Below are 14,251 nucleotides of genomic sequence, written 5' to 3'. Positions count from 1 at the left end.
GTTTATTTTATTTCGGTGTCCAATCACACCATTAAAAAAGATTGGTTTCGACTCCTTTTTTTGTTACCTTTTAAAATTAGTTCTTTTTAGGACGTTGGCCACTCCACGTTATCTCAGGCACGTGGCTTCAGCTTGGATTTTTGTTTGGCTCTTATTATTGAAGAAATCTATTATATATTTAGCTATCAGAACTTGGATTTTGGGATGCTACTTATGATGGAGTTAGCATGCAATTAGCGGAAGAAATCAAGATCATTAAGCACTCTAATTCATCAATTTTAGCATCTAAGTAAGCATGTTCATCCAATAAAAGGAGGGTTTCTGAAACATACCTTTGAAGAACTTTATAATCTTCAAATTGAGCTTGAATCTCCTCAACAAAACATTGTATACCACCACTTGATCTTCCCTACTATTCTCTAGGACCTTAGATTGGATTGTGGAATCCAAAAAGAGTTGGTAATTGAAGAGAATTTTGAGAAGAAAGACTGGTTCTTCTTCAATGTTGAAGAACACTTCTTCAACAATGAAAAAAAAAACTAGAAAAATTCTACTTGCATGTGCTCGCCAATCTCAGTTTAACCACACTGGTCTTGTTCATCCTTTCCATGCAATCAGATTGCAAAAGAAATGGACAGCTCCTACTTGAACATTTTAGTGGAATTGTGAGTTGAAAGTGGGAAAAACTCACTCAATTGGATTTTTCCTATTAAATCCAATTTTCTTTAATTTTAATTGTCGAAAAATTTAAATTAAAACTAAAAATGAATTTAATATTTTAATTTTCTCTAGGACTTTAGATTGGATTGTGGGATCCAAAGAGAGTTGGTAATTGAAGAGAATTTTGAGGAGAATAGTTGGTTCTTCTTCAATGTTGAAGAACACTTCAACAATGGAAAAAAAAATAGAAAAATTCTACTTGCATGGCTCATCAATCTCAACTCATCCACACTCGTGTTGTTCACCTCTTCCATGCAATCAAATTGCATAAGAAATGGACAGCTCCTACTTGAATATTTTAGTGAAATTGTGAGTTGAAAGTGGGAAAAACCACTCAATTGGATTTTTTCCAATTAAATCCAATTTTATTTTAAAAATCAATTTTCTTTAATTTTAATTTTCAAAAAATTTAAATTAAAACTAAAACTGAACATAGTATTTGACTTTTCCAAAAATTCAAAATTCTAATTTTATATATAAAATTAATTCAAATAATTAATTTTAAATAAAAGTTATTTAATTAATTAAAATAATTTAATATCCAATTTTAAATTATTAAAACAAAAATTTAGATTCATGTGGTTAATATTTAAATTTAATTTAAATATTATCCAATTCTCCAATTTCGTTTAATTCAATAATTAAACATATAATTATATTGTATATAATTACTAATTCCCTTAATTCGAATTTGAACGTTTTAAATTTACTCATTACGCTAATCTAAGATTTAATACATTTGTGAGCTAGTAGGGGACTAATGGACCTACAGATCATGAGCTTCAACGATCCAAGATTAATTGGCTAAACTCTTTAAACCTAGTTGCACTCCCCTCAATGTAAATATATTCACTAAAGCCTAGTAGTTGTACTCCCCTCAATGTAAATATATTTTTGTTCACTTGATTTAACCATAATCACTAAGTCGACCTTTCACAAGTCATTCGTAATAACGGCGGCTGGGTCAAATGCGGTTTTTTAAGGGAAACCTATGAAGGTTTCTGTGCAGAAGCGGGGATCGTTCCCAATTTTTATTTTTACAAAATTCATAAATTACAGAACAGAGTAGAGATGCATTATCAAACCTAGAAATTTACAACATGCATTTTATAAGAAAAAAGGAAGAAAGATTACATACCCTTGAAGCCAATTTCTTCACGTTTCCTCGAATAGACCCCGATCCCTTCTCTGATCAGGACACCCCCATAATTAAAACCTTCTGTATTCTCAAGGATTGAGAATATGGCAGGAGATGTGAGCTCTACCCAATATTTAGAAGAGGGAAGAAGAGGATGAGAGGTAAAGAAGAAGATTTTCTTCTGTGTAAAATTTTTTTCAGAGAGAATTTTTAGATCCACAAATGGTGGAAGAAGAACACTGAATATCTCCCAACCACACACTGCACGGAAATTATGGGAGGGAGTTGTAACTCCCTCCCTTTAACTAAAATAAAATTAAAATTAATTTAATCAAATTTAAATTAATAATAATAATAATAAACATATATATAATAACTACCTTAGTTTATAATATATATATATACTATATGTTATATCAAATATAACACATAACCTATAGTTTTTATATTGTATCAAATACAATATAACCTATAGCTTTATTTTATCTAAACAATGGATGACATTTAATAATCACATGTATACTAAAATCAATTATATGAATCTCATTCTTATAATTAATATATTTCATATTCAAATATTTAATTCTTCTCAACTATTTATGTTATTTAATATAAATCATATATATATTAAATTTAATTATAAAGTATTTGAATCATATCCAAATTTCTCTCAAAATACTTTATATTATAATGTATCAAATACATTATATTAATTATATCACATATAATTAATTTAATTAATTATATCACATATAATTAATTTTCTTAATTGATTTGAACACTTCAAATTAATCCAAAATTAATTCTCAATTAAAACTCTATTGAGCTACAGAAGGGACCTTATGGACTCGTAGATTGAAGCTCTAGTGATGTTTGGATAATTAATCAAACTCTTTAATTAAATTACCTAACTTCCATTAACTATCGGTCACTCTACTAAAGACTAACAGTTGCACTCTTCGCACTACAGATATATTTTTGTGTCCATTGGATAGAATCAATCAACAGTGCAATGACCCTTCACAAATTGCTCGTAAGTATAACTTGACCAAAATTACTGTTTTGCCCCTGTAGTTACATCTAACTCCTTAAGTACCACTGATTTCTTTAATGAACAATAAGTCGTAGTTCAACTATGATTAAGTCCCTCTCGGACCAGGAGAGGGTGTGGTTACATTGTTCAGGCTTTGGAATCAGCTCTTAAGAGAGCAATTTATCTACTTACCCTGACATCAAGGAATGAGTGAATTTCGTCTTGTGTAATTGTGTTCCCAGCTCCTCAATCAAACGAATCACCAAAATAGTAGGCTTATTGAGTTGGCAATCTGGTCACTTTCACCCATACAAATTAAAGGATCGCTTTCATAAGTAGAAGTTCATAACTCACTCAGGACTCAGGTCATGTCACTTATAGTCATCCTAGTGAAATATAAGCCTCTACTATTAACGGTGTTATATAATGAGACTAACTATTTCGTGATCCGGTCTTGTACAAACTTTTTGTATAGGATATCCTTGCTCACATGTCTCCAGATGAATGATTGGGATCAGATCATTTGTAGCACTTTACAACACTTGTAATATCTACAAAGCGGGTTGTATCCGTAATGTCACCAGGATAAGGTACCCAGCCTTATCTATCTACTACATACCGTTTAAGTTATTATTTAAACAAGATCCAACCATATATCTCTCATACTTATTTAAATTACATAAAATAATCTAGGATCTTAGTTTATTGGATTGATTGTATGCTCATAAATAACAATTATTTTATTAATAACAATTTATTTATACAATATTTACAAGCTATGAGAATACAAGAGATTTAGGACATCAATTCCAACAGTTTTGTCCCTAAGATTACATCTTGTTCCTTAAGTCCCATTGATCCTCTAATGAAGTTTTTGATCAACTTACTAAACCGAGTCCCTTTCGGATCAATGAGAGGGTGGGACCCCCTGTTCAAAACCTGAAATCAGTACATAAGGGAACAACCTTTTTACTATCCCTTAATGTGGGTAGGAGTGAATTAAGTCTTACACCCTATGTCCCTAGCTATCTACCCGGTCTTACCCTTGAAATGGGAAGCTTATTGAGTTAGCACTGTTGAGTCAATCCTCACCTATGCAAATCTAAGGATAATCTTGAATAAACAGGAGTTTATAGTTACTTCAGGATTAAGGCCGAGTTACCTAGGTCATTGCAATTGAAACAGTCAATCTTAAACAGTAAACAGCATTATAAAGTAAGAGTGACTTTATTTCTTGGTTCGGTCTTTCACAAATTCTTTGCATAGGACAACCCCACTCGCATATCTCCACGTGAACGATTCAGAATCACATCGTTTGTACTAAATATAAAGTGGGTCGCATCCGATAGTGTTACCAGAATAAGGTATCCAACCTTATTCGTATACTATAGACCGTTTTGGCTATCTACTTGAACTTGATCCATTCTTATGTCACCACATAAAGTTCAAATACTCTGTAATAGCCATGGATCTTAGTTTATTGGATTTAGTGCAATTTACATATTCAATAACAGTTTTATTGAACAAAATCTCAATAACATATTTATTACAAATAGAATAAGTTTAAATTTACAAACTACGAGTTTTAGGACATACAACCCAACAGGTTATTTGATTTGTTTATCCAGAATTCTTGAGATAGAAATTTTGTTTTGTTTTTGTAGTTTGATTGTTAACTGGTGAGCAATGATTAGTAATTGTATCTTTAAATTTTCTGATATATTCAATCAGTTGGTAAATAATCCATGGCTATGCAAGTAATGGATTGAAGATTGTAAGTAAGGAAGATTGAATAAGATCTACTTTAAATAATGTAATCGAATGTGGTCTAGTTTCAGGTTTGTCCATTTCTTCTACTTTCTTCTTCTCTTCCTTGAGATATTTCCATTTCTTTTTGTTGTTTCTACCGTTATCTTTTGATTTTCTGAATTTTTCCCCCGTTTTCCAAGGTAAACTGTGGTGTTTCTAGCTCAAATCGAGGTTTTAATTTTGTGGAATTCACTTCCTGTGCTTTGTTTTTCTTCTAATTCTTGCAATCTCGTTGTTTCTTGTTTGGATTTTGTTAACAATACTGCTGGAGAAAGAACCTTTTTTATTTACTTCCATTTCGGTCTTAGTTTTGTGTATATGAAACTTAATTTTTTTAAGGCGATCTTTAAGTTAATGTTTAATTTGTTGCATTACTCTTGAGATCTCAAAGGAACAACTGGTTTCTTGTTGTTGTAGTGTTCTTTTTCTTTCCTATTTGACTATGCGGTACATATGAATTGTGGTGTTTAAGTTAGTTTAATCAACGATTCTTCGTTTTTCAGTTTATTTCTTTTTCCACTCCTAAAAAGTTTTGCTCTACCTGCAGATTTTTGTAGGTCGAGGGAAGCATTTGAATTTTCTTATGAAGGAGTAAATTTTTTGCATCCTTTTTTTATGGAGCTTCTTTTAATTATCTTTCTATATTTTGGGATTTGTTCTTTTTTGGTTATCATGTCGTCTAAAGTATTGGACTTGAAGAGTTTGTCTTCATCTTCCTTCTTCTCCGACAATTTGCGTCATTCATATGAGGTATACTAAGACTCTTGGCTTTCATGTTTCTTCTTTTTTCTAGCATAAGAGATTGCTTGTTCTTGCAGCTCATAAAAATATTGAATCTCTTATGCTTGAAGGGTTTCTCTTATGCTTGTTCTTGCAGCTCACAAAGAGGCAAAATTTTGCAACCAAAATAAGCTTACAATGATATGGAATCTAATTACAATGGATGGTAATTCTCATAGTTAGGAGCATCACATGACATATATTGCATAAAAAGTGCAATGTTTGAAGACACTTGTCTGTGCTTATCCCACTGCAAAACGTAAACAGAATTCATCATTTTTTTTTTTTTGGATGAGGTACAATCCATGAATTTCATGACATGTCAAATAACTTGTATATTTGTTTTTCTAAAAAAAAAAAAAAAATGTTTTTTTTTCATGTTACTTTGAATGCCATAACAACCCTTTGTTTCTTTGATAACCACGGGTGTTCAGCCCAACTTTTGCACTACGGCTAATCTTACACAATAACAATTTTGACCCCTGTTATGTTTGACATGAGGAATCCTGTAGGATTTAATGACCTCTTAGATAGAGGGTCATTGTGGTTTGACCCCACAAATTTTGTAAAGACTTTCAATTTGTCCATTAGAATTGATTTAAAATTAAGTATGTATAGAATTGATTTGAATGTAGTTATGTTAAAAAAATTTAATGTCTTAGAAGGTAGTTGGAAGTGGATTCCTCTATATTTACGAGGTTTTATTATTAAAATAATGTTTCAAGTTTCTTTTTGGTTATTAGCTGTCGGTGGTTTTATTTGTTCTTTTAGCAAACATAAAGGATTTCAATGTAGTATGTTAATTTTTAGAGCGACCTATGGCATGTGGAGGGTGAGATTGAATAAAATAGTTGATAGGATTTTCAATTCACATTGATATTTGATATTTTACAATTTGGTGTGAGGTTGTTTTCCTTATCCTTAACTCAAGGAAGAGTCATATATTTCATGTCTTAAGCCTAACTGTGAAGCTGATGAGCTATTATGTATAGACTCGTTAAGTCTTATATTGTTATCATTGTGAATATTGATGTGTAGAGTTGTACTCTAAAATTATTTTCTATTTTTTTATTAGGTTTTGCAAGAATCCATTAGAGTAGTGAAGCCACAATTGATTGATTTATAAGACTTTTTGTAGAGTTAATGGCAAAATTTTGGTTGCAATGTAATTTTAAGCTTATTTTTAGATTGCACTTAGCTAGCTTATTGTAAAACCTTTACCGATGGTTATTTAGTCGACCTCTTTATAAAAACACTATAAATTAAACTTTATCATTATATATATGTGAAAGTCAATTTGGATTTAATTGATGACAATGATAACATGTCATAGTAAACTTGATTACTACAGTTTATGATTGTCAATAATTATTCATTGTTTACATTTATTTATTGTCATGAGAAGACCAATTATGAAATTTTTTTTAAAACTATCATTGATGTTCATACATTTGTAAGCGATACAATGACTGAAAATAACTGTTCCGAATTTTAAATCAGACAGTTTTTAAATGTCATGAAATCCTAGTTTTGTAGTTTTATATTTTATGCATTGTTTTTTAAAGTCGTTTTTGAAAATAAGTATACCAAACATGTTTTAATGGTTTTCTTTATTTTTTTATTTTTTGAAAACATAGAAATGAAAATGAATTACGAACCAAATGGGGCCTAAGCTCTCAGTCGTTTATATCTAATCCAACACCAAGATATTTTAATATATGTATGTATGTGTATATTAACTTACATTTTGAAAGGGTAACTTGTACCGTGAACCTTGAGAAAACCAATCCAACTTTAATAAGTAATCCTCATATTTCATCTATTTTTTTTAGAGCAACCATTACAAAGATGGGAGCTCAAATGTCGAGAGAGAATGCATGTCAATTATTAAGACATACTACAGCGGATTTTTATTTATTTCTTTATTTATTTTTATATATAGAAGATAAATTGATACTTTTGTACGGAGAAAGAGCAGCAATGAGCATTCTCTTATTAAGATATTTTTTTGAAAATTCATATTTTTATTTTACTCATCAATAGATTTACCAATCTTAAGCTGAGAAAGTAATAGATGAAGTTTAACTTGGATGAAATGTCAAATTCTTATATTTATAAATAAATTTTACTAATTATATTTTGTATGAAATTCTTAGTAAGACTTTAACCCAATAAAAAAAACTTTATTCTCTTCGAAACTACTTTTGGTGATTAGGGAAAATTAAAATAATATTCTAGTTTTAAAAACAATCTATAAAACTATTCTTGTTTTGAAACTATTTACAAAAATATGGTTTTTTTTTTATATGTCAAGTGTTAAAAATTTGACCAACCTAGGTCGAATTTGCAACATTCGACCTTTACCTTTTTTTTATTATTTTTTATTTTATAAATATGATTTTTTTTATTTTTTTTAATATGTCGAATGTTGAAAATTCGACCTAGGTAGGTCGAATTTTCAACATTCGACCTTTACCTTTTTTTTATTATTTTTTATTTTATAAATATGATTTTTTTTATTTTTTTTAATATGTCGAATGTTGAAAATTCGACCTAGGTAGGTCGAATTTTCAACATTCGACCTTTACCTTTTTTTTAATTTTCCATTTTATAAAAACAATTTCTAAAAATATTTTTTATTTTTTTATTATTTTATTTAACTTGACTCTAAAAAGAACAAATTAAAAAAAATAATATCTCGTAAAAATTAAAAAAAAGTATAAATTAAAATATCTCATTTATATAAAAATAATTACAAAAATCAATGTGTCCCACAAGGCAGACGTCGTCGATTTCGAGCAGGTTGTCGTCGTTGATTGCTTTGGTTCTCTTAATATTGCTCTGGTACCTCTGCAGACATTTCATAATATAAATATTCATTATGCTCTCCATGACCCCGACCATGTCCATGCACGTATGAAGACGAAAGACCAGTCTCTGAGTCATAATGTCATAAACCAAATGTTGGCATCATCATCATCAGACTAACATAATCAGTTTGACTCTGTGTCTGTATCACAAGGGGCAACTCTTCCACATTATGGGCAACCTCATCAAACTCCCTCTTCCCAAATAGGTCCTCTACGTCTAGGAGCTAGTGGAGGAACAATAGGTATATCGTACATATAATGTATCTCCTCCATATAGTTTTAGCTGTCACTATAGCAAGAACTTGGTTCGGATCATTCACAACATCACGGAGTCTACAGTTGTTCGATCTCTTTGAATTATAAAACAATTAGATAATATTTAAAATAAATTTAAATTAAAAATAATTAGATAATATTCATTCATTTATCAGATGACCCACAGTTGCTCCGGGACGAGTGACGTAACGTCTTGTGATATTATTATACCAATAAATGTAGTCTTAAGTAACATCCATGTCAATCTATTCAATAAAAACCCCCACTGCAATAAACCTTGCACGATGGTGTCATCGCACTACCAAATGTGCAACTTTTTCGGACTAATTTACAATCTAAGTCGATATCATGCAATAGGGCTTCAGTATTACAAGGCGATGGGATATCCTGCTGAAAACCGAATTGTTCATCACCCTATCATGAAGATGCCACTCACCAATGTGAAAACATATGAGAGGACTCATCGTCCGCCATATGTTTTGACCATTCGTACAGAAATTGGGCAAAGTATGCATAATAGTTTTGTACGGCTCTCAAATAACCTGAAACACAAAATATTATATTAGAGAACATTAAAGACAAATACAACAAAAATGTGTATAAAATAATCAATTTGGTTCAGTGTTAATGTACCTAGCAGATCAAACATGTATCTGTACTGGCTAACTACATGTGTGGTTGTCCTAGTCACACAAAATTTATCTTTCTACCTAAATTTTTAAATTGATAATTTAGATTTTAAATTAACTAAATCAGTTATATAAACATTAAATTGAATTAAAATAACATATCGAGAACCGTAGGCTCGTACAGCTAACTGAGCATCATTGACATGTTGTAGCTGTGGAGCCATTGTTGGAAATTGCTCCCAAGCCCATAGTTGCAAAAGTATGAGAGGCCCAGCTATCTCACGAACCTCAGGTCTTGTTGCTTTGCATAGTTGTCTATACAACCATGCCAAACATGCTCCACCCCACGAATACCGCCCCGCATCATAGAGGTTAACTAATAGTGGCAGGAACATCAAGTAAACAAAATGACTTGATTTGTCAAAAAACAAACTTCCACCCATCATTTGTAGTATATATGCTCGCGCATATCTTATGACGGTTTCCTCGTCTACATCATCTGCAAGCTCATGGAATTATGTTCCTAACCATATCAAACTTAACCTCGATCCTTTAATTTTGTTGGCAAGTGGGGTCACACCGATGTACAGTTGACAAACTTGTGACCAATCATCGTACATCACTCTAGTGACAGGCTCACCGTCAACAGGTAACCCCAACAATACTTCTATGTCTCGTAGAGTGATAGTGCACTCTCCAACAGACATATGAAATGTATACATCTCAACCTCCATCTTTCGACCAAGGCTATGATCAGATGTCAGTCTAACTGAATAAATCTCAATCTGGCAACCCCATAGAATCCAGATGTGCAGAGTAGCGGTAGTATTCGAGGGTGGAATGGGATAGTACGCTGGAGAACTGCCTCTCGACGCCTACAAAATATTTCTCCAATAGTACAATCTCGCCATACAACAAATGATCGATGAATGGGTTGGTCGTACAAAACATCAAGATCAACAGGTCCTGGGTTTAAAGCCATGATCTGAAAGAAAAAAAAATTATTTCTCAATTAAAAAATATATATATTTCTCAATTAGAAGAATAATGTACAACTTAATTAACTAAATTAAATATACATCATAAAAAAATTAAATAATGTACAACTTTATTAAAAGAATAATGTACAACTTTATACATTATAATAAAAAAAATTGAATATACAATAAAAGTATCTACCCTTAATTAAATATACATGATAAAAAAAATATTTATTTCTCAATTAAAAGAATAATGTACAACTTTATAGATTACAATAAAAAATTGAATATACAATAAATTGCACATGATGGGCATATTAGGGTGCGTGATCCAGTTCTGTATTATAGTCAAAGCTCTATGATGTGTATGCAATCATTGATGAATCCAATTGCACATGACTTTTACTCAGTTCTAAATAAAAACATTTATGCTGCTCATCGTACTTAGTGATCTTGAACAAGCCATGCGATTTTTTCTTTATTGCACGAAGTCTCCACTTGCAACCTTCCTCCCACTTCTACATTGAATTGTCCAAATCGTCAGTAAACTTTTTAAAACTATTTTTTCAAATTTAATACAAAAAATAAGATAAAATATTATAAGAAGTATATTAAAATAATCACAATAATTTTGTATTAAACTTTTTAATTTATAAACATCAACTTTTTAAGGTTTATGAACATCAACTTTTTAAACATAACAATAAATTAAACTTTTTATAACCATTTTCAAACATAACAACAAATTAAAATTTTAAAACTATTTTAAACTATATTTTCAAAGTTAATACTAAAAAAATCAAATATCATAAGAAATATATTTCAAAAAATCATAATAATTTTGTATTAAACTAAAAATATTAAACCATAAACGTCAACTTTTTAAACATAATAATAAACTATACTTAAATACAAACAAAAACAAACAAAATATAAATAAGATTAACATGTTGGTATAACTGATAACTTGTAGAAATACAAGTTATTTATGTTGTGTTATTTAGATATTGCGGCAAAAAGAGAGGAAAGTTGTGTCGATAGTATAAGAATTGGCTAAGAAATACGAAAATTATGAAATGTTGTAAACACATCCACTAACACCATTGTGATGGCGAAATAGAATGTTTTAGTCTCTGTTTTGCAGGAAATAGGTCACCGCGTGCGTTAATGGCTCGAAGACAAAATGTACAACGCATCTACATCGCATGCGCCCACCAATCAAGAACAAAGAGATGATCAACGCAATGACGGCATATGTGACAATCGATCATGAGCTTTAGCGTTCAACGCATTTCAACGTATGCGGTAATCAAAAATAGATCAAAGATGTGAAGAGCAACGCATTCGCGGATGATTCTGACAAGTGTACATTTTTCTGTTGTGCAATTCTGACGGATTGATCGTGAAACAGAAAGGAATCTCCCATTCCGCCATTGCAAGAATTACCATAATTGTATAATGGGGACCACAAATTCAAAGAGCCAAGGTCTTGCCTATAAATAGCTTCCTCAAATTCGCTGAAATGGACACATATATAGATACAGATACTTAGACATATACTGATATTGAAACGGGGAGAGAGAGAGAGAGAGGCTGGTTTGAAGCGACTTTACAGAGTAAATCCGAGAGAACTACAAGACAAGACTGAAAAATGAGTCTCCGAGCAAGGAATTCTTCCGATTCTCGAAGCTGAAGCTCTGTGCAAAAGGTCAATTCTATCGGGAAAGCAAGCCTGAGAGAGAAGCTTTCCTCTCCACCACATCCATACACCGGCAAGTACAAGTCTCCGATCGAGATCTGTGTCAAGACGTTGACACTCTTTCCGTATTTGTTTCTATTCTCTATTTCATCTTCTGTGTTCATCTTCTTTAATCCCTCATTCACAAACATGTATCAAACACTTAATTTTAGAACTAAATGTTATCATCATCATCATTATCATCTTTCTGTTTCTTTCCATACATTTATCATCTATTTTCTCCATGATGTGTTCTTAGTCCCCGGGGTAAAAAGCGAGAATTAAACGAGTGAATTAATCTGTGTCAAGGAATCAATTAAGTTTAGCTAAAGCATGCTCGACGGCATCTTCATCTGTGAGAGCAGAAATGAAGATGTTATTCCGCCTATCGAGAGAAGGTTGGAAGAACGCATTAACTAAAGCAAGAAGTATTTCCAGAGATGGAAACAACCTTGCGTTCATCATGTTCATCTCTATTTCACCATAGACATATGGGAACGCGGCCGATCACTAAAAGGTGTACGCCAAGGGAAAGAGGAACCTTAGTTGCATCCTTAACGCGATTGACGAACTTGCGATGTTTTTACTTTTTACTCTTTCTCACTTTCTGCCTCATCCATAAGACTTGCCATCACATTCATCGATTCTTTTGTACAACTTCACAGCCAGTCCTCGACCCCTGTATCATGTATCATATATCATAGTGGTTTAGGAATTTACTTTATCAACGCATTTTTATTTTTAGCGCAATTTATATTTCTGTACAAACCAAAATTCTTTATTCATTATTGTAACCGGTCGCATGTATCACATAAGTATTGCATTTAACGACAACAATCCCCGTGTTCGACCTTGGATCATTCTGAGAAACTTGCGTTGGAATTATACTTGGTTTTAGTGCAAGGAAATTTGTGACACGCACTACTTCATCGCATACTACGAGAATATCACTATCAACGCATACACTCATAACGTAGTATCGCATAAATTATCTTTATCGCAAAGCTTGAGTGCATATAGAGCATCATTCATTCATTCATCAGTGCAAGAAATAAAGATAGATCCAAATCTTTAGTCAACAAGTTTATGGCAACATGAGCTTGTATTACATTCATCCATCAGTAGTGTGTATAAGCGATACAAAACATAACACAGCATATAACATCATATACATTTACAATTTACATCCGCACAATAACATCCCAACCATAAGATTAACACTAATAACAACTACTAAGATTAACACTAAAAGAGAAAGAACTACTAACATCAATATGTAAATATTATTGAATTCAACATGATAGATCTACTAAATATAATAAAACTAGTAATAAATAAATAATAAACTCACAAATTTAATAGTGGTTTTACTTTTTTTTCCCCCAAAGTGACAACGGTCTCTCTTTTCTCCGTTATCCGACAACAAAAACTATGAAAAAAAATACTATGAGAATATATGATTTTTTTTGTTAACGTTACCTTTTTTGTTCTTTGTTTCCCAAACAGCAAAAAAAAAAACTATAAAAAAAAATATGTAATAGTATAAGAATAGGAACAAAATTTATAATTATTTAAAAAAATAATAAAATTTTGTATAGTAAAGGTACAAACCTCACAATTTAATAGATGAATGTGGGAGAAGAAGAAGATTTGACAATAAAGAAATGAATAAGGTAGAAGCAAATTTGTAAGAGTTTTAATTAGGTTCGAAAAAGGCATAATGAGAGAACGAAGGTTGAAGGTAGTGAAAATAAGAGAATGAAGGTAGTGAGAAAATGTGAGAAAATGAGAGGTTGAAAGCAGTGAGAATGAGAGAACGAAGGCAGTGAGAAAATGTGAGAAAATGAGAGGAGGTGAGGGGGGTTATAAGGTTAAAGGTCGAGTTTTGAAAACTTGACCCACGGACGTTCGGCGTCAGGAAAATTAAATGGATGGGACGGGACGAGATGCGTCACGTTGCAGAGATTCAAATTTGTTTTAAAGGAGGTCGACGGTTCAAATCACTCTGACGCACGCTACAAATATTTGGATTCATTTTAAAGTCATCGTAGCGTGCTGCTCATCGTCTACTTCCACTAGGCGATCATATAGTAAAACTCAACGATCGTGTAGCACTTGGTAGACGATCGTATAATAAAAGGTAGGCGATCGTATAGGTTCTGAGAAGGCGATCGTCTAATAGTAATAGCTAAGCGATCATGTAGGAGTTTTTGGGCGATCGTGTAGTGAGGAAAGAGAGCTCTCGAGAGTGGGAGTTCGGAAGACGCTGTCATGGGGA

The 14,251-nt window shown here is 31.7% G+C and overlaps 1 long non-coding RNA gene across 1 annotated transcript; it reads left to right on the top strand.

Moving 5' to 3' along the window:
- Positions 1–4,642: 4,642 nt before the first annotated feature.
- LOC120082420 lies at positions 4,643–6,024 on the top strand. Its single transcript, XR_005483170.1, has 3 exons — positions 4,643–4,729; positions 5,248–5,450; positions 5,578–6,024. It is a non-coding gene; the product is annotated as an uncharacterized LOC120082420 (long non-coding RNA).
- Positions 6,025–14,251: the final 8,227 nt, after the last annotated feature.

The sequence above is a fragment of the Benincasa hispida genome, chromosome 8 (assembly GCF_009727055.1).
Source record: "Benincasa hispida cultivar B227 chromosome 8, ASM972705v1, whole genome shotgun sequence".
Taxonomy (NCBI): Eukaryota; Viridiplantae; Streptophyta; class Magnoliopsida; order Cucurbitales; family Cucurbitaceae; genus Benincasa; species Benincasa hispida.
Note: the sequence above shows the minus strand (reverse complement) of the source record. Positions and strands in the feature narration are given on the sequence as shown.